We start from the raw sequence: 21297 nt of genomic DNA, 5'->3' as shown, positions 1-21297 counted from the left end.
ACTCAGTCCCACTTGCTTTTTTATCCTTCATGTGATGCATCAAATGAGATTATGATATATACCTGGGCATCTTGGCTGAGATGCCATCTGCTTCCTGCCTCTGCCTCCATGCAGGGCAACACCCAAACCCTCAACTGACCTGACTTTGATGGAGGCAACGTAGTTGTATCAGGAAGACTAGAATTAAGGCTATGAGATCTAATGGCTTAGCTATCAAATCAGTGTAAACATCTTGAGTAATAAAGTGTGGACCTTCTGAGGGTCACGGTATCTATCTTTTAGGTTGCCTTGGGTGTTATATTTCTTTACCTCCATTAGTTCAACATAAGACTGTGCACACACAATGCTATTTAGCAATTTAAAATTCTATCATTAGTATTATCATTGACTTTACAAATAGCTATTCCTTATGACTCAGGTCACGGTCATAGGAGAACACACTCTGAGGCAGGCACAGTGAGGTGTGTGGGCCACATCAGCCTGAGAGATCGGTCGCTGTCTCACCTGGGTCTGACATTTGTTCCCCTGCTGAGGCTGTTCCAAGACATTTAATAATGGGGAGTGGTCAAAACATTGATTCCTGGGTTGTCACAGTGGCAGATCTACTCAGATGCTTAACTCCTGATTTCTAGGATGATGGGGCTGAGATGCCATCTGCTTCCTGTCTCTGCCTGTATGCAGGACGACACCCAAACCCTCAACTGACATGACTTAGATGGAGGCAACATAGTTGTATCGGGAAGACTGAAATTTAAGGCTATGAGATCTAATGGCTTAGCTATCAAATCAATATAGGCATCTTGACGAATAAAACATGGATCTTCGAAGGTCAAGGTATCTATCTTTTATGTCATCAATGTTTTACCATCTCACAGAATGGAAAAGAACATTAGTATGGTCTAACTAGAAATAATTTGAGCTAAGTTTTATTTTTACCTCTGTGATTCAGGGCTAGCACAAGGCGAATTGGTGATCTTTCTTTTGTTTTCTCATCTTGGCAACCTCCTTTAACATTTATAAATGAAGGAACTCATACTTCTCAATGGTGACAACCAAATAACCCAATTGAAATCTAGGCAAAGGACCTCAATAGACATTTATCAAAAGAAAGCACAGAAATGGCCAACAGGTATATAATATAGTGGTGCTTAACCTCACTAGTCATCACACAAATGCAAATCAAAACTATAAGGAGAAATCATCTCCTTATAGTGGTCAGAATGGCTATGATAAGAAATAGGATAGATAGCAGGTGCTAGAAAGGGTGTGGCAACAAGCAAATACTTGTACACTGTTGGTGAGAACATAAACTGGCAAAGCGCTTATGGAAAGCACTATGGAGTTTATTCAAAATATAAAAAAAGAACTGCCTCATGATCCAGTAATCCCACTTCTGAGTTAAATGCAAAGCAAATAAAATGAGTATTTTGAAGAGATATCTGCACAGTCATGTTTATTTCATCATTATCCACAATAGCAAAGATCTTGAAGCAATCTAAATGCCCATCAATGGATGAATGGATAAAAAACGTGATACACATACACATATGTATGATGGAGTATTATTCAGCCTTAAAGAGAAGGGAATCCCTGATTCTGTTGATTTGATGTATCACATTTTTTGACTTGCATATGGTGAACTATCCTTTCCTCCCTGGGATGAATTCCATTTGATCATTGTCAATGATCTTCCTAATGTGTTTTTAAATTCTGTTTGCTAGTATTTTGTTCAGGATTTTTGCATCTATGTTCATCAGGGATGTTGGCCTGTAGTTTTCTTTTGTTATTGTGTCTTTGTCTGGTTTTGATATCAGGGTAATGCTGGCCTCATAGAATGAGTTTGGAAATAGTCCCTTCTCTTCGATTTTTTTAAATAATAGTTTTGAGTAAAATTGGTATTAGTTCTTACTTAAATGTTTGGTAGAATCCAGCAATGAGTCCATCAGGTCTTGGGCTTTTCTTTGATGGGAAACATTTTATTACTGCTTGTTTCTCATTATTTATCTGTTTAGGTTTTCTATTTCATTACTGTTCAATCTTAGTTGGTTGTATGAGCCCTGGAATTTATCTGTGTCTTCTACATTTTTCATTTTACTGGTGTATAGTTGTCATAATAGTTACTAATGATCCTTTGTATTCCTGCTGTATATGCTGTAATGTTCCTCTTTCATCTCTGATTTTATTTATTTGGATCTTTTCTCGTTTTTATTAATTATTCTAACTAAAACTTTGTCATTAGATGCTGTAAAAACATTCAATGAAATTCAACATTCCTTCATGATAAAAATCCTGAACAAGCCAGGGGTGGTGACTCACACTTGTAATCCTAGCAATCTGGGAGGCTGAGGCAGGAGGATTGTTTAAAGCCAAGAATTCAAAACTATCCAGAGCAACGTCAAGACCCCATCTCTACAATAAAATAGAAAAAAATAGCTAGGCATGGTGGTATGCTCTGTAGTCCCAGCTACTCAGGGGGCTGAGGCAGGAGGATCACTTGAGCCCAGGAGTTTGCAGTTGGTGTGAGCTATGATGCACTCTAGCTCAAGTGACAATTGCACTCTAGCTCAAGTGACAGAGCAAGACCCTGTCCAAAAAGAAAAAAAAAAAGCTCAACAATTTGGGTGTGAAAAGGAACATACCTCATTATGATGACAGCCATATATGACAAGCCGCAGCTTATATCATGATGAAGAGAAAAAAATTGAAAGCCTTTCCACTAATATCTGAAAAAAGACAAGAGTGCTTTCACCACATTTATTCAGCATAGTACTGAAAGTCTTTGCCAGACACTTAGGAAAGATAAAGAAATAAGAGACTTCCACATTGGAAAGGAAGAAGTCAAATTATCCTTGTTTGCAGATGACATGATCTCATAGTTAGAGAAATCTAAGGACTCTACCAAAAATCTCTTAGAACTGATAAACCAATTTAGTAAAGTTGCAGGATACAAAATCAACATACAAAAATCAGTAGTTTTTCTATACACTCACAGTGATCAATATTAGAAACAAATCAAGAAAATAGGCCCATTTACAAAAGGTACAGAAAATAAAATACCCAGATAAATTTAACCAAAAAAGTGAAAGATGTCTTTAAGAAAAACGATAAAAGACTGATGAAAGAAATTGAAAAGGACACCAAAAAAGGAATGGTATCCTATCCTTGTGGATGGGGAGACTTAATATTGTTAAAATGTCTATGTCTACAGATTAGTAATCTACAGATTCAATGCAATCCCTATCAAAATGCCCATGCATTATTCACAGCAATAGAGAAAAGTCCTAAAATTCATATGGAACCACAAAAGATCCTGAGATAGCTAAAGCAGCCCTGAGCAAAAAGAACAAAGCCAGAGGCATGCTACTACCTGATTTCAAATTAGATTACAAAGCTATAGTAACCAAAATAGCATAGCACTGGCATAAAAGTAGACACATAGACAAATGAAACAGAATATGGAGCCCAGAAATACATCCACACACTTCAAAGGTGCTAAGAAAGTCAATTGGGGAAAGGACAATCTTACTAGATTATGCCAGGGAAAATGGATATCCAAATGCAGAATATTGAAACTAGATCCTCATCTTTCACCATATACAAAAATCAACTCAAAATGGATAAAAGACTTTATGATAGGACCTGAAACTATGAAACAACTAGAAGAAAACATTGGGGAAATGCTACAGGACACTGGTCTGGATAAAGATTTTTTAGATAAGACCTCAAAAGCACAGGCAACAAAAGCAAATCTAGACAAATGGGATGGCATCAAGTTAAAAACCTCTGCATAGCAAAGGAAACAATTAACCAAGTGAAAAGACTATCCATCCAACAAGGGATAAATGCCAGAATATATAAGGAACTCAACTTATTAGCAAAAACAAAAAAAATTTATTTAAAAATATGTAAAAGGTCTGAATAGACATTTTTCAAAAAATCACATAGAAATGGCCAAGAAGTATATAAAAATGCTTAACATAAATGATCATTAAGGGATTGTAAATCAAAACCACAATAAGATATCATTAACTCCAGTTAGAATGGCTATTATCAAAAAGACAAAAAATATTCAACCCCCCACTACTAAATTTGACTGGCTTTAAAATAAAAGACAAAAAATAACAAATCCTGTAGATGATGAACAGAAAGGAGAACTCTTATACACTACTGTGAATCTAAAGTACTAACAGCTTTTATGGAAAACAGTATGGAGGTTTTTCAACAAACTGAAAACAGAATTACCCTATGACCCAGCAATCCCACTGCTGGGTATATATCCAAAGGAAAGGAAATCAGTATATCAAAGAGATATCTATCTATACTGCCATGTTTATTGCAGCACTATTCACAATAGCCAAGATATGGACTCAGATTAATCTAAGTGTCCATAAATGAATGAATGGGTAAAGAAATTATGGTATATATACACAATAGAATACTACCGAGCCATCAAAAAGAATGAAATCCTATCATGTGCAGCAATATCGACAGGACTGGGGGCCGTTATGTTGAGTGAAGTAAGCCAGGGACAGGAAGAGAAATATCACATGTCTTCACCCAGATGTGGGAGCTAAAGGAGTGGATCTCATGGAGGTGGGGCGTGGAATGGTAATTACCCAAGCTGGGAAGGGAGGAGGGAGGGGCGATGGAGAGAGTTTGGTTGATGGGTAATACAGAAACACAGTTACATAAAAGGAATAAGTTCTAGTTTTTGGTAGTACAGTGGGGAAATTATAGTTGACAATTTATTATATATTTCAGAATAACTAGAAAAGAAGAATTGGAATTCTCCCATCATAAAGAAAGGGTAAATGTTTTAAATGATGAATATCTGAGTTACCCTGATTTGATCATTATACATTGTATATATGTATCAAAATATCGCATGTACTCCCAAAATATACAAAACCATGATATATAAATTTAGAAAAGAAAATCCTTCCATTTGTAACAACCTGGATAAACCTAGAAGATGTTACATATATTCATATTTTCATTTATATATTATGAATTTTGTGTGATTTTTTAAAACTTACTTCAAATCATGATTAATAAGCTATTAACTACATTTGAGGGTGTTGCTTAAAATTATGATTGACTGTATATATTTGGCAAAATTCAATGAACCGTATATTGCAAATAAGTGAATTTTTACTGTGTGAAAATTACATATGAGTAAAAGTGATTTAGATTTGAAAAAATAAGGATTTATTCCATATAACATATGTATGTATACACACATTTACATTTCCAGCGTGTGTACATATGATCTGAAGGAGGAGTTGGGGAGATGGTGAGTGGAAGGAGTGGGGTTCAGGGAGCCCTGGAGTAGGGGGTGATGGCAGGAATGAGGAGGGTGTCTGTCTCCTGGCTAGGCCAGAGGGGCAGAGTTGGAAATTAGTAGGGAACCAGGATTTGAAAGACAATGTTTCTGAATGCTACTGTTTTGGGAATATATGATTGAGGAATAAATGAGATGTAGCTCATAAGACCATTATTTTATTAAACACCCTATATTACTATATTAAAGACAGAAACAGGAGTTTGCAGGGTTTTGCCCTGAAGGAATGTGTGGACTTAATGGTTCACTTATTAGAAGCTGCTATCATGGGAGAGCTCTCAAATCTCTGGTATGGATATTTTCCAGGAAGGCTTCCTGGTATCTCAAAATCTATGAGCTTCCCTGTGTCTTGAATGACCAGGCAAGGCAAATATGGCCCACAGGATGGGAGCCGGAGACAATGAGTGCCCTTTCCTCAGAGATGCACCCCAGTGATTATAAACAACCTGTTTTATAGAGATGGATTTCCTGCTCTCTCCTGTCAGTCTACTTTTAGGTCCGCAATAATTAATCAAAGAAATATAGAGTCACTATACCTCTTTTGTTATACCTCTGTTAATTGACAACTGCCTCTTATAACTTAGAAGTTAGCCCCTGAAGACTTCGTACCTGTTTGTTCACCTAAATAGACTAGAAGCCCTTTGAGAGGACTTTTGACCCTAACCCGCTACCTGTGTAATCCTGTCTCCCCTAGCATCTGCATTCCCTGATATGCAAATATGTTACCCTGACAACTGGTAATTGATGTCTGTGATTATAAAAACCTGTATGAATCTAACCATATTGCTAGACGTTCATGGGGATATGGCCAGTCTCCTGAGCAACCCCGCCATTGTATCTGATCTTTTTATATAAAACTATAAACTATACATTAGTTTCTGTGTATTCTTTTATTCTCTCTATTTCCTACCAATTTCCTTATCCTCTGTGGTGACCCCTATCTAAGGACCTGACTCCGTGGGTAGAAGCAGCTGATCTTCTCGTGGGCTTGCCTCCACTACTTCCCTGCACTACTGCAGTGCCTTTGTCTAAAAAGGAAACAAAAAATGAAAGAAAAATGTAAAACACACAAAAATACAAACTTTTCCCTCCTGATCTATGACTCCATCCTCTGTCCACTGAGCTCTCATCAGCCACCAGCAGAGGATACAGGAGAAGAGAACAAAAATGACACAAACAGGAAGATAAATCATCTTGCAGCAAGTTAGGGAATAGATTCTGGATTTTATTATTTCAGTTCAGGCAGCAGAATACAATAGCATAAGCTGGGCAGGGAGTAGGTCTGAGCTTTGGAATTCCCAGAAAACCATGGATACCGGGAAGGACATCTCAAAGTGTCAAAAGGACTTTGGGCATCCAGACACCAGACCAGAGGGGTCCCCCAACCAGAGCTCAAGCTTTTGCCAGGACCTCTCAGCCATTCAGGCAGGCACAGAAGGAAGAGGAAGTCAGGGTCCCCGTCAGCAGCAGCCTCCAGAGTGCTGGCTGCTCCCCCCTCCACAGCAGCTGGAGCCCCCCGAGGAATGGCTGCAGCAGCCAGAGCTCTGGGGCTTGTGGCAGTGGGACCTGCGGTGGCGCCTGTGGTGGCTCAGGCAGCAGCCACCACCCCCAGAGCTGGAGCCACAGCAGCCCCCAGAGCTGGAGCCACAGCAGCCCCCAGAGCTGACACTGCAGCAGGAAGAGACAGGAGGGCACTTAGGGGGACACTTTGGGGGGCATTTTGGGGTGGGGCACTTGGGAGGGCACTTGGGGGTGCACTTGGGAGGGGGCTGGCACTGCTGCTGGCTCTGCTGGCAGGACATCTCGGCAGGCAGGCGCTCAGGAGCTGAGGGAGAGTCAAAGAGCAAGTCAGACCCGGGCACAGAGGACATCCCTCTCCTCTGGCCCTCTCAGCATCACCTAGAGTCATAGAACTTCATCCCAGCAGGTTGCCTAATACCTTCCCCATGTTGTCACACTCTTTCTCTGGAAGCTTGGGATAACTTTGTCCGTCAGACAAGAATTCTCATCAATTATACAAAAGAGTAAACCAAGACCAAACAATATTACGAAATGAAGCTAAGAGTCTAAAGTGCTGTAAGTGGAAACGGGGTTTATTCCAAATACATCTTCAAACTCTGAAATTGTCCAATTTATGAGTCACATAAGGGAAAATTATTTCTTAAACCCTCTTGCCATAACTTGCAAGATGATTATACTCTGTAAGGTCAGCATTGCCAAGGATCTTGGAGGTGAAAGATTCAGTAAAGTCACTTCTTTAAAGAAGGGACTGATAAAGGTGGATCCTGCACACCTGGGACTCTAACCCCACACCCCTGATCTCAGGCCACAGCTCATATCTCCTCAGCTCACCACCTGCTCAGGCTGCTGGGCTGGCGTGTGAGACTCAGGCTACTTGTGTCCTAATGTGTTCACTAGGGAAGGTGGTGAACACATGCCAGATCTGTGGATATGTGGGTTTCAAAAGACCAAAGGAACCTCCAGCTCTTCTTTTACAGGTGGGGACAGAGCTATTGGGGGGTGAGCTGCCCTTTGAGGCCTGAGGTCCCCACCCCTGAAGAGCAATCTGTTTTCTCCAAGGCCCAAAGGCACAGCCATCCAGTTCTTCCTCTGTGTGTGCCCACTTGGTGCCAGAGTCCTCTTTGCACACCCTCCCCAGTCTCCCTGAAACCCCTCTCCTCCAACAACATGGCTCTAGCCCCTCAGACCTTAGCCCGCCTGCCCAGCCTCCCCTCCCACTCTGGGCTGAGCCTTCCTCTGTGGAAGCCCCTGTTGCTGTCCCGGTGGGCACTTACCTGGTCACAGGCAGCACTGGGTGGTCACCAACTCAGGAGATGAGTGGATGAGGGTGCTCTGGGCTGAGCCCTTTTATCCTAGCCCGAGGTGTGTCCCCAGCTGTGAGACAGGGCCAGGGCATGAGAGGACCCGCCTCCTGCCACCCACACAGGTCCTGTGACAACTGGTCCTGGTGGCTCCTCCCCTGCCTCCCTTCACAGAGCTCAGGGCAGCTGTTCCCATTTGGGAAAGCAGCTGTTGAAATGGGGCTTGCAGGGTATTCCTGTCCTCCTTCCTCTCCTCATTCACTAGCAGGGTGTCTGCCTCAGAGCTCTCTGTTCTCACTCTTCAAACTGAATCCTGTCTCACTTCACACCTCTTCCTAAAGTGCCCTAGGTTCTGAGTAGCCAATGTTGACCTGGTAAACACCCTGAGGTTTTCATGTTATCTCCTTCCATCCCTGTGCACTCCTAAACTGCTGAGGGCTGTGCTGATGCAGTGTAGACATCTACAAAGGTAAAACCCTGGAAGACCGATCTTGCTTAGACTCGGGCCCTGCTATGGTCCTTTAAAAACTATTTTGCCTGTATCATTTTCTACTTTTTAATCATTAAATTGAGAAATGAATGAGAATTCATTCCAGGGGACTTGGCTCATTGTAAAAAACAAGGAAGTAACAAAAAAAGAGTGAAAAGGGTGCCTGATAGAGAGACTAGGACAGGGTAGACTTTTGAAAAGGAAACCACACAAACCTTGCTGAATAGGGAGTGAAGACACTGTTCTTTTTCCTACAAAAATAAAACACAGCTTCTTTCTGAAGAGAGTAGCCCTTTCTTCTGATTTCTATAATAGAAGTGTCATCACATCAGAATGATGCGGTGAGTGTGCCTCATTTCTAGATGTCTTAGTGCTAAGATGTGAACCAGGGAGCCGCTCATTAGAGGAACTAGCAGCAGCGTTTTATAAAAAGTCCAAAAACAATAGATGCTGGCATAGATACAAAGAGAAAGGAACACTTATGCACTACTGGTGGGACTGTAGAGTAGTACAACCTCTATGGAAAACAGTATGAAGATTCCTCAAAGGACTAAAAATAGACCTACCATTTGATCTGACAATCTCATTACTGGGTATGCACCCAAAGTAAAACAAGTCATTTTACCAAAAAGACACCGACCCTCGTATTTTTAATGCAGCACAATTCACAATTGCAAAGATGTGGAATCAACCCAAGTGCCCATCAATACATGAGTGGATTAACAAAGTGTGCTGTGTGTATACTATGGCATGCTACTCAGCCATGAAGAAGGCTGAATTCAAGCCTTTTGCAATAGTTTGGAAGGAACTGGAGACCATTATCTTCAAGTGAAGTATCTAAAGAATGGAAAAACAAACATCACGTGTACTTGCTATTAAACCGGAGGTAACTGATGAGAACACATATTCTGAAAAGAAAGTAAAACTCAGTGGAAATCAAGCAGGGGGAAGAGGAGAAGGAACAAAAATCTACCTAATGGGTATGATGAACACTATGTGGGTGATATGCCCACTTACAACCCTGATTCAAGCCTATCAAAATTGATACATGTAACCAAATACATTTGTACCCCCATAATATTTTGAAATAAATTAAGAAAGTAACCAGGAGCAGCAGCTTTTCTCTTTGTATTAGTGTGAGGATTTGGACATTTCTAGGGGCCTCACTGGGAGGAAGAGATGCTGGCCACAGTTGACAAAGGGGATGGAAAGAGAGAGCTGTGAGATGCTGTAAGTCAGCTCTTCCATGTGGGGCAAAAGGGCTGATGGGTCCACATCCCTGGTGTGAGGAGGCAGGTGATTTTTAAGGATAAGTACACTGTTCAGGTGACAGGTACACTGAAAGTCTTGACCTCACCACTATACAATTCATCCATGTAAAAAACCGATTTTTAGCCCCTAAATCTATTGAAATATATTTTTTAAAAAGGTTAAAAGAAGAATTCTTAATATTGTCCATGAATGTGTTTATGCTGTTACTCTGAAAGCCCCTGTCCTCTTTCCACCCACTTGGTTTCATTGGTTTTCTGAATGTCCACAGGATTTCTATGAGAGGGGTATTTTGAATTTGCACATTTTTAGGATACTAATGAAAAAATCAAAGTGTTCCTTCTAGTACAGGTTAGTCACAGAGATGCCCATGACTGTGGGGTTATCCACAGACTAATTTATCAAATGAAGTGAATTCAAAGACAGATTAAATCATGTGAGGGGCCAGTCCACTTCTCATGGGAGGTCTCATGGAAATTGATCTAGCTTTCAGTGGGCATGGTGAACCCAACCAACGTGTAGTGGAGACTATGCATTTATAAACATAGATACAAAAACTATATATTTAGAGAAATATGTCTATATACCGTGTATCCCCGAAAATAAGACCTACCCATAAAATTTCTAAGATTTGTTCAATATAAGCCCTGCCCTGAAAATAAGACCTAGTGATGGGCATGGCTACGCAGTGCATCTGCACAACCCATGCATTTCATCATGGAGTGGTAAAGAAGACGAGCAGCCCTTCTCATCTGCCCCATCGTGACAGCTACTATCCCAGAGATGACTGGAAAGGTGAAGGCAACCCCACCAACAAGGTCGGCTCCCCCTGTCTGATCCCAGCCATCCTGTGTGTCCTGCAAGCTGAGGTTTTGAGGGGAAAATAACACATCCCCTAAAAATAAGCTCTAGGGTGTCTTCTTAAGGAAAATAGATATAAGACCCTGTCTTATTTTTGGAGAAACATGGTATATTCAATTAATACTAATATATATATATATATATATAAAACATATATAAATATATACCCTTATAATATATATATATAATATATATATATCCCCTTTTCCACAAAGCATCAACTGTTTACAAAAGCCTTGGCTCTTCTGACAACATTCTGCCTTCAAACCGTTGGTAGTCTTTCCTTAATTTAGTTCCAGTATGACATTCAGGAAAAGACTCACTCATCCCCATAAATAATTAACACTAAATCATTAGCAAAGTCTTGTTCAGAACCACACACTAATAACAAGAAAAAAAAATCCAAAACACTCCTGTGAAAAAGGACTTTATGCTCTACCTCTAGTTTAAGACTTTGTCATCCACTCTCAGAAATGTTCTGAAACGAACTAGATTATTTTTGCATTTTGATTGTGCTTTTCCTTGAAATGCATGCCATCACCTTTGCCCTTCTAGGACAGTGCACCTCATTCCCACTTGCTTTTTTATCCTTCATGGGATGCATCAGTCAAATGAGATTATGATATATACCTGGGCATCCTGGCTGAGATGCCATCTGGTTCCTGCCTTTGCCTCCATGCAGGGCAACACCCAAACCCTCAACTGACCTGACTTGGATGGAGGCAATGTAGTTGTATCAGGAAGACTAGAATTTAAGGCTATGAGATCTAATGGCTTAGCTATCAAATCAGTATAGACATCTTGACTAACAAAGCGTGGACCTTCTGAGGATTGAGGTATCTATCTTTTAGGTTGACTTGGGTTTTATATTTCTTTATATGTCTCCAGTAGTTCAACATAAGGCTGTGCACACACAATGGCTATTTAGTGATTTTAAATCCTCTCAGTAGTATTATCATTGACTTTACAAATAGCTATTCCTAATGACTCAGGTCACCCTCATAGGAGAACACACTCTGAGGCAGGCACAGTGAGGTGTGTGGGCCACATCAGCCTGAGAAATCAGTGCTGTCTCACCTGGCCATGACATTTGTTCTCCTGCTAAGGCTGTTCCAAAGGGTTTAATAATGGGGAGTGGTCAAAACATTGATTCCTGGGTTGTCACAGTGGCAGATCTACTCAGATGCTTAACTCCTGATTTCCAGGATGATAGGGCTGGGATGCCATCTGCTTCCTGCCTCTGTCTCTATGCAGGACAACACCCAAACCCTCAACTGACCTGACTTGGAAGGATGACAACAAATTTGTATCAGGAAGGGAATTTAAGGATATGAGATCTAATGACTTAGCTATCAAATAAAAATAGACATCTTGACTATTAAAGTGTAGACTCTGAGGGTCAAGGTATCTATCTTTTCTGTCATCAATGCTTTGCCATCTCACGGAATGGAAAAGAACATTACTATGGTCTAAGTAGAAAAGTTCTAGCTGAGTTATATTTTTATCTCTGTGATTCAGAGCCAGCACAAAGCAAATTGGTGATCTTTCTTTTGTTTTCTCATCTTGGCAACCCCCTTTAACAATTGTAAATGAAGGTACTCATACTTCTCAATGGTGACAACCAAATAACCCAATTGAAATCTGGGCAAAGGGCCTGAATAGACATTTCTCAAAAGAAACATAGAAATGGCCAACAGGCATATAATATAATGGTGCTTAATCTCACTAATCATCAGAGAAATGCAAATCAAAACCACAATGGGATATCTATCACTTCCTGCCTGTCAGAATGGCTATGATAAGAAATAGAAAAGATAACAGGTGCTGGAAAGGATGTGGCAAAAGCAAATATTTTTGCACTGTTGGTGAGAATATAAATTGGTAAAGCCCTTATGGAAAACACTATGGAGTTTCCTCAAAATATAAGAAATATAGCTAACTCATGATCCAGTAGTTTCACTTCTGAGTTAAAAGTAAAGTAAATGAAATCAGTATTTTGAAGAGATATCTGCACTCTAAGATTTATTTCGCGTTATCCACAATAGCAAAGACCAGGAAACAATCTGTCCATCAATGGACGAATGGATAAACATTGTGATACACATACACATATGTATAATGGAATATTATTCATCCTTAAAAAGAAGGGAATCCCTGATTCTGTTGATTTGATGTATCACATTTTTTGACTTGCATGTGGTGAACTATCCTTTCTTCCCCAGGATGAATTCCATTTGATCATTGTCAATGATCTTTATAATGTGTTGTTAATTTCTGTTTGCTAGTATTTTGTTCAGGATTTTTGCATCTATGTTAATCAGGGATATTGGTCTGTAGTTTTCTTTTGTTATTGTGTCTTTGCCTGGTTTTGATATCAGGGTAACGCTGGCCTAATAGAATGAGTTTGAAAATAGTCCTTTCTCTTCAATTTTTTGAGATAGTTTTGTGTAGAATTGGTTAGTTCTTCTTTAAATGTTTGGTAGAATCCAGAAATGAGTCCATCAGGTCTTGGGCTTTTCTTTGATGGGAAACATTTTATTACTGCTTGTCTCTCATTATTTATCTGTTTAGGTTTTGTATTTCTTTACTGTTCAAACTTAGTAGGTTGTATGAGCCCTGGAATTTATCTGTTTCCTCTACATTTTTCAATTGGCTGATTATAGTTGTCATAATAGTTTCTAATGATCCTTTGTATTTCTGTTGTAAAAGTTGTAATGTTTCCTTTTTCATCTCTCATTTTATTTATTTGGGTCTTTTATTTTTTTTACTAAGTATTCTAACTAAAACTTTGTCATTAGATGTTGAGAAAGCATTAAATGAAATTTAACATTCTTTCATGATAAAAACTCTCAACAGGCCAGGCGTGGTGGCTCACGCCTGTAATCCTAGCACTCTGGGAGTCTGAGGCAGGAGGAGTGTTTGAAGCCAGAAGTTCATAATTAGCCTGAGCCAGATCAAGACCCCATCTCTATTAAAAAAAAAAAAAATAGAAAAAGTTAGCCAGGTGTGGTGGTGGGCACCTATTCAGGAGGCTGAGGCAGGATTATTTGAGCCCGGGAGTTTGAGGTTGCAGTGAGCTATGATGACACTAATGCACTCTAGCCCAGGTGACAGAGCAAGACCCTGTTTAAGAAAAAAAAAAAAACTTAACAAATTGGGTGTAGAAAAGGAACATACCTCATTATGATGACAGCCATATATGACAAACCCACAGCTAGTATCATGATGAAGAGAAAAAAATTGAAAGCCTTTCCACTAATATCTGAAACAGGACAAGAATGCTTTCACCACGTTTATTCAGCATAGTGCTGAAAGTCTTTGTCAGACACTTAGGAAAGATAAAGAAATAAGGGGCTTCCACATTGGTAAGGAAGAAGTCAAATTATCCTTGTTTGCAGATGACATGATCTCATAGTTAGAGAAACCTAAGGACTCTACCAAAAATCTCTTAGAACTGATAAACAAATTTAGTAAAGTTGCAGGATACAAAATCAACATACAAAAATCAGTAGTTTTCCTATACACTAACAGTGATCAATCTGAAAAAAAAATCAAGAAAATAGCCCCAATTACAAAAGATACAGAAGATAAAATACCTAGATAAATTTAACCAAAAAAGTGAAAGATGTCTACAAGAAAAAAAATAAAACGCTGATGAAAGAAACTGAAAAGGACACCAAACACAGGGAATGATATCCCATCCTTGTGGATGGGGAGACTTAATATTGTTAAAATGTCTATATTTACAGATTAGCAATCTACAGATTCAATGCATTCCCTATCAAAATGCCAGTGCATTATTCACCGCAATAGAAAAAAAGTCCTAAAATTCATATGGAACCACGAAAGACTCTAAAAGAGCTAAAGCAGTCCTGTGCTAAAAGAACAAAGCCAGAGGCATATTCCTGATTTCAAATTAATTTACAAAGCTATAGTAACCAAGATAGCATAGTGGTGGCATAAAAACAGACACATAGACAAGTGGAACAGAATATAGAACCTAGAAATACATCCACACACTTGTTGGCAACTAGTTTTTGACAAAGGTGCTAAGAAAGTCAATAGGGGTAAGGCCAATCTTTTTACTAGATTATGCCAGGGAAAATGGATATCCAAATGCAGAATAATGAAACTAGATTCTCGTGTTTCACCATATACAAAAATCAACTCAAAATGGGAAAAAGACTTTAGTATAGGAAATCATGAAACTGAAACTATGAAATGACAGAAGAAAACATTGGGGAAATGCTACAGGACACGGGTCTGGATAAAGACTTTTTAGGTAAGCCCTTAAAAGCACTGACAACAAAAGCAAATCTAGACAAATGGGATGGCATCAAGCTGAAAGCCTGTGCATAGAAAAGGAATGAATTAACCAAGTGAAAAGACTATCCATCCAACAAGGGATTAATTATTAGAATATATAAGAAACTTAACCTAAGGTAATAGCAAAAAAAAAAAATCCCATTTAAAAATCTGCAAAAGACTTTAATAGACACTTCTCAAAAGGAGACATACAAATGGCCAAGAAATATATCAAAAATGCTTAACATAAATGATCACTAAGGGATTGTAAATCAAAACCACAATGAGATATCATCTAACCCCAGATAGAATGGCTTTTACTAAAAAGAAAAAAAAATAACAAATCCTATAAATGATGCAGAGAAAGGAGAACTCTTATATAATACTGGGAATCTAAAGTAGTAACAGCTATTATGGAAAAAAGTACAGAGGTTCTTCAACAAACTAAAACTAGAACTACCCCATGATTCAGCAATCCCGCTGCTGGGTATACACTCAAAAGAAAAGAAATCAGAGTATCAAAGAGATGTCTATGCACTCCCATGCTTATTTCAGCACTATTCACAATAGCCAAGATATGGACTCAACCTAAGTGTCCATCAAGGAATGAATAGATAATACAATTATGGTATATATACAAAATAGAATACTACCGAGCCATCAAAAAAAATGAAATCCTATCATTTGCAGCAATATCGACAAGACTGGGGGCCGTTATGTTGAGTGAAATAAGCCAGGGACAGGAAGAGAAATGTCACGTGTCCTCACCCAGATGTGGGAGCTAAAGGAGTGGATCTCATGGAGGTGGGGAGTGGAATGGTAATTACCCAAGCTGGGAAGGGAGGGGGGAGGGGGGATGGAGAGAGTTTGGTTGATGGGTAATACAGAAACACAGTTACATAAAAGGAATAAGTTCTAGTTTTTGGTAGTACAGTGGGGAAATTATAGTTGACAATTTATTAAATATTTCAGAATAGCTAGCAAAGAAGAATTGGCATATTCCAATACAAAGAAAGGATAAATGTTTTAGGTGATGGATAACCCAATTACTCTGATTTGATCATTACACATTGCATGTATGTATCAAAATATCGCATGTACCCCCAAATATTCACAAACATGATATATCAATTTTTTAAAAAAGAAATCCTGCTATTTGTAACAACCTGGATAAACCTAGAGGATGTTATGTATATTCATATTTTCATTTATATATTATGAATTTTGTGTGATTTTTTAAAACATTCTTCAAATTATGATCAAATTAGTAACTACTTATGAGGGTGTTGCTTAAAATTGTGATTGACTGTATATATTTGGCAAAATTCAATGAACCGTATATTGCAAATAAGTGAATTTTTACTGTGTGAAAATTACATATGAGTAAAAATGATTTAAATTTGAAAAAAATAAGGATTTATTTCATATAACATATGTATGTATACACACATTTATATGTCCAGTGTATGTACATATGATCTGAAGGAGGAGTTAGGGAGATGGTGAGTGGAAGGAGTGGGGTTCAGGGAGCCCTGGAGTGGGGGGTGATGGCAGGAATGAGGAGGGGGTCTGTCTCCTGGCCATGCCTGAGGGTTAGAGTTAGAAATTAGTAGGAAACCAGGAGTTGAAAGACAATGTTTCTGAATGCTACTGTAGTGCCTTGGTTTAAAAAGGAAACACAAAATGAAGGAAAAATGTAAAACACACAAAAATACAAACATTTCCCTCCTGATCGATGACCCCATCCTCTGTCCACTGAGGCCTCACCAGCCACCAGCAGAGGATACAGGGGAACAGAACAAAAATGACACAAACAGAAATATAAATCAATTACAGTGAGTTAGGGAATAGATTCCAGATTTTATTATTTCAGTTCAGGCAGCAGAATACAATAGCATAAGCTGGGTGGGGACTAGGTCTGTGCTTTGGAGTTCCCGGAGAAATGATGGATATTGGGAAGGATGTCTCCAACTATCACTTAGAAAGGACTTTGGGCTTCCAGACACCAGACAGAGGGATCCCCCAAGCCAGAGCTCAAGCTTTTGCCAGGACCTCTCAGCCATTCAGGCAGGCACAGAAGGAAGAGGAAGTCAGGGTCCCCGTCAGCAGCAGCCTCCAGAGTGCTGGCTGCTCCCCCCTCCACAGCAGCTGGAGCCCCCCGAGGAATGGCTGCAGCAGCCAGAGCTCTGGGGCTTGTGGCAGTGGGACCTGCGGTGGCGCCTGTGGTGGCTCAGGCAGCAGCCACCACCCCCAGAGCTGCAGCAGCTGCCACCCCCAGAGCTGGAGCCACAGCAGCCCCCAGAGCTGGAGCCACAGCAGCCCCCAGAGCTGACACTGCAGCAGGAAGAGACGGGAGGGCACTTAGGGGGACACTTTGGGGGACATTTTGGGGCGGGACACTTGGGAGAGCACTTGGGGGTGCACTTGGGAGGGGGCTGGCACTGCTGCTGGCTCTGCTGGCAGGACATCTCGGCAGGCGGGCGCTCAGGCGCTGAGGGAGAGTCAAAGAGCAAGTCAGACCCGGGCACAGAGACCCAGGTACCCCTCCCCGCTGGCCCTCTTAGCATCACTCTGAGTCACAAAACATCATCCCAGCAGGTTTACTTCTAATACCATCCCAAAATTCTCACATCATCTCTCTTGAAGCTTGGGCTATCCTGGTATGTCAGACAAGAATTCTCATCAATTATACAAAATAGTAAACCAAGACCAAACGATATTACAAAATGCCGCTAAGAGTCTAAAGTGTTGTAAGTGGAAAAGGGGATTATTCCAAATATGTCTTCAAACTGTGAAATTGTCCAATTTATGAGTCACATAAGGGAAAATTATTTCTTAAATGGAAATAGCCATCATTCCCTCTTGCCATAACTTGCAAGATGACTGTATTCTGTAAGGTCAGAATTGCCAAGGATCTTGGAGGTGAAAGATTCAGTAAAGTCACTTCTTTAAAGAAGGGACTGATAAAGGTGGATCCTGCACACCTGGGACTCTAACCCCACACCCCGATCTCAGGCCACAGTTCACATCTCCTCAGATCACCACGGGCTCAGGCTGCCGGGCTGGCGTGTGAGCCTCAGGCTACTTGTGCCCTAATGAACTTGGGAAGATTGTGAACACATCCCAGACCTGTGGATATGTGGGTTTCAAAAGCCCAAAGGAGCCTCCAGCTCTTCTTTTGCAGGTGTGGACAGGGCTACTCAGTGGTGAGCTCCCCCTCCTGAGGCCTGAGCCCCCACTCCTGCAGAGCAGTCTGTTTCTCCACAGCCCAAAGGCACAGCCATCCAGGTCTTCCTCTGAGTGTGCCCAGTTGGTGCCCAACTCCCTCTGCACACTCTCCTCATTCTCCCTGTAACATCTCACCTCTGATAACATGGCTCCAGCCCTGAGGCCCTGCCCAGCCTCCCTTTTGCCTTGGGCTGAGCCTAACTCTGCAGAAGCCCCTGCTGCTGTCCCAGTGGGCACTTACCTGGTCACAGGCAGCACTGGGTTCGTCAGCACCTCAGGAGGTGAGTGGATGAGGGTGCTCTGGGCTGAGCCCTTTTATCCTGGCCTGGGCTCTGCCCCCAGCTGTGAGACAGGGCCTGGGCATGAGAGGGCCCGCCTCCTGCCACCCACATAGGTCTTGTGACAACTGGTGCCTGGTGGCTCCTCCCCTGCCTTCCTCCTCCACAGGGCTCAGGGCAGCTGCTCCCAAGTGGGAAAGCACCTGTTGAAATGGGGCTTGCGGGGTATTCCTGTCCCCACTCGCCTCTTCATTCACTAGAAGGGTGTCTCTCTCAGAGCCTCTCAGTTCTGAATCCCGTCTCACTTCCCACCTCTTCCTAACAGTCCTATGTGCTGAGTAGCCCATGTTGAACTGGTAAAAACCCTGAGGTTTTCATGCATATCTCCTCCCAGCACTGCACACTCCTCCCAAACTCTGCGGGGTCGTGTGGGTGCAGTGTAGACACAGGCAAAACCCTTGAAGAGGAATCTGGCTTAGACTCGGGCCCTGCTAAGGACCTTTAAAAACTATTTAGCCTGTATCATTTTCTACTTTTTGACTGTTAAATTGAGGAATGAATGAGAATTCGTTACAGGAGACTTGATTCATTGTAAAAGTCAAGGAAGTAGCAAAAAAGAGAGAGAGAAGTGCCTGGTAGAGAGACTGGGACAGGGGAGACCTTTGAAAAAGGAAACACGCAAACCTTGCTGAATATGGAGTGAAGACACTGTTCTTTTTCCTACAAAAATAAAGCACAGCTTCTTTCTGAAGAGAGTAGCCCTTTTCTTCTGATTTCTATAATAGTTGTGTCATCACATCAGAATGATGTGGTGAGTGTGCCTCATTTCTAGATGTTTTAGTGTTAAGATGTGACCAGGGAGCAGCTCATTAGAGGAACTAGCAGCAGCATTTTATTAAAAAGTCCAAAAACAATAGATGCTGGCATAGATGCAGAGAGAAAGGAGCACTTATACACTGTTGGTGGAACTGCAAATCAGTACAACCTCTATGGAAAACAGTATGGAGATTCCTCAAAGAACTAAAAGTAGACCTACCATTTTTTCCAGCAACCCCAAGGTTGGTTAGTACCCAAAGTAAAAGAAGTCATTTTACAAAAAGACACCTACACTTGCGTGTTTATTGCAGCACATTCACAATGCGAAGATGTGGAATCTACCCAAGTGCCCATCAATACGTGCGTGGATTAACAAAATGTGGCATATGTATACTATGGCATGCTACTCAGCCATGAAGAATGCTGAATTCAGCCCTTTTGCAACAATTTGGATGGAACTGGAGACCATTATCCTAACTGAAGTATCTAAAGAATGGAAAAACAAACATCATGTGTACTTGCTATTAAACCAGAACTAACTGATGAGCACACATGTGCACAGAAAGAAGTAAAACTCAGTGGAAATCAAGCAGGGGAAGCAGGGGATGAACAAAAACCTACCTAACGGGTACAATGAACACTGTCTGGGTGACGTGCCCACTTATAACCCTGATTCAAGCATATCAAAATTGATACATGTAACCAAATACATTTGTACCCCCATAATATTTTGAATAAATTTAAAAAGAAACTAGGAGCAGCAGTTTTTCTCTTTGTATTAGTGTAAGTCTTTGGACCTTTCTGGGGGCCTCACTGGGAGGAAGAGACGCTGGCCACAGTTGACAAAGGGGATGGAAAGAGAGAGCTGTGAGATGCTGCAAGTCAGCTCTTCCATGTGGGGCAAAAGGGCTGATGGGTCCACATCCCTGGTGTGAGGAGGCAGGTGATTTTTAAGAATAAGTACACTATTCAGGTGACAGGTACACTGAAAGTCTTGACCTCACCACTATACAACTCATCCATGTAAAAAACCAATTTTTAGCCCCTAAATCTATTGAAATATATTTTTTAAAAAGGTTAAAAGAAGAATTCTTAATATTTTCCATGAATGTGTTTATGCTGTTACTCTGAAAGCCCCTGTCCTCTCTCCACCCACTTGGTTTCATTGGTTTTCTGAATGTCCACAGGATTTCTATGAGAGGAGTATTTTGAATTTGCACATTTTTAGGATACTAATGAAAAGATCGAAGGGTTTCTCCTAGCACAGGTTAGTCACAGAGATGCCCATCACTGTGGGGTTATCCAAACTGTAAACTAATTTATCAAATGAAGGAAAATCAAAGACAGATTAAATCATGTGAGGGGCCAGTCCTCTTCTCATGGAAAGTCTCATGGAAATCACATCTAGTTCGCAGTGGGCATGGTGAACCCAACCAACGTGTAGTAGAGATATATATGTATTTATAAACATGTATACAGAGATTACATATTTAGATAGATATGTTTATATATATTCAATTAATACTGAAAAAATATATATAAAACATATATATATATATATATATATATATATATATATATACACACCTTTATATCCCTTTTCCACAAAGCATCAACTGTTTACAAGTGCCTGGACTCCTCTGACAACATACTGCCTTCAAACCCATGTAGTCTTTCCTTGATTTAGTTACAGTGCGACATTCAGGAAAAGACTCACTCATCCCCATAAATAATTAACACTAAATCATTAGCAAAGTCTTGTTCAGAACCACATATTAATTAAAATAAAAAAAATCCAAAATACTGCTGTGAAAAATGTTTTTATGCTCTACCTCTAGTTTAAGCCTTTGTGAACCACTCTCAGAAATGTTCTGAAGCTGAACTAGA

The sequence above is a fragment of the Microcebus murinus genome, chromosome 2 (genome assembly GCF_040939455.1).
Source record: "Microcebus murinus isolate Inina chromosome 2, M.murinus_Inina_mat1.0, whole genome shotgun sequence".
Classification (NCBI taxonomy): Eukaryota; Metazoa; Chordata; class Mammalia; order Primates; family Cheirogaleidae; genus Microcebus; species Microcebus murinus.
The sequence above is the reverse complement of the archived record's forward strand: the minus strand, read 5'-3'. Positions refer to the sequence as shown.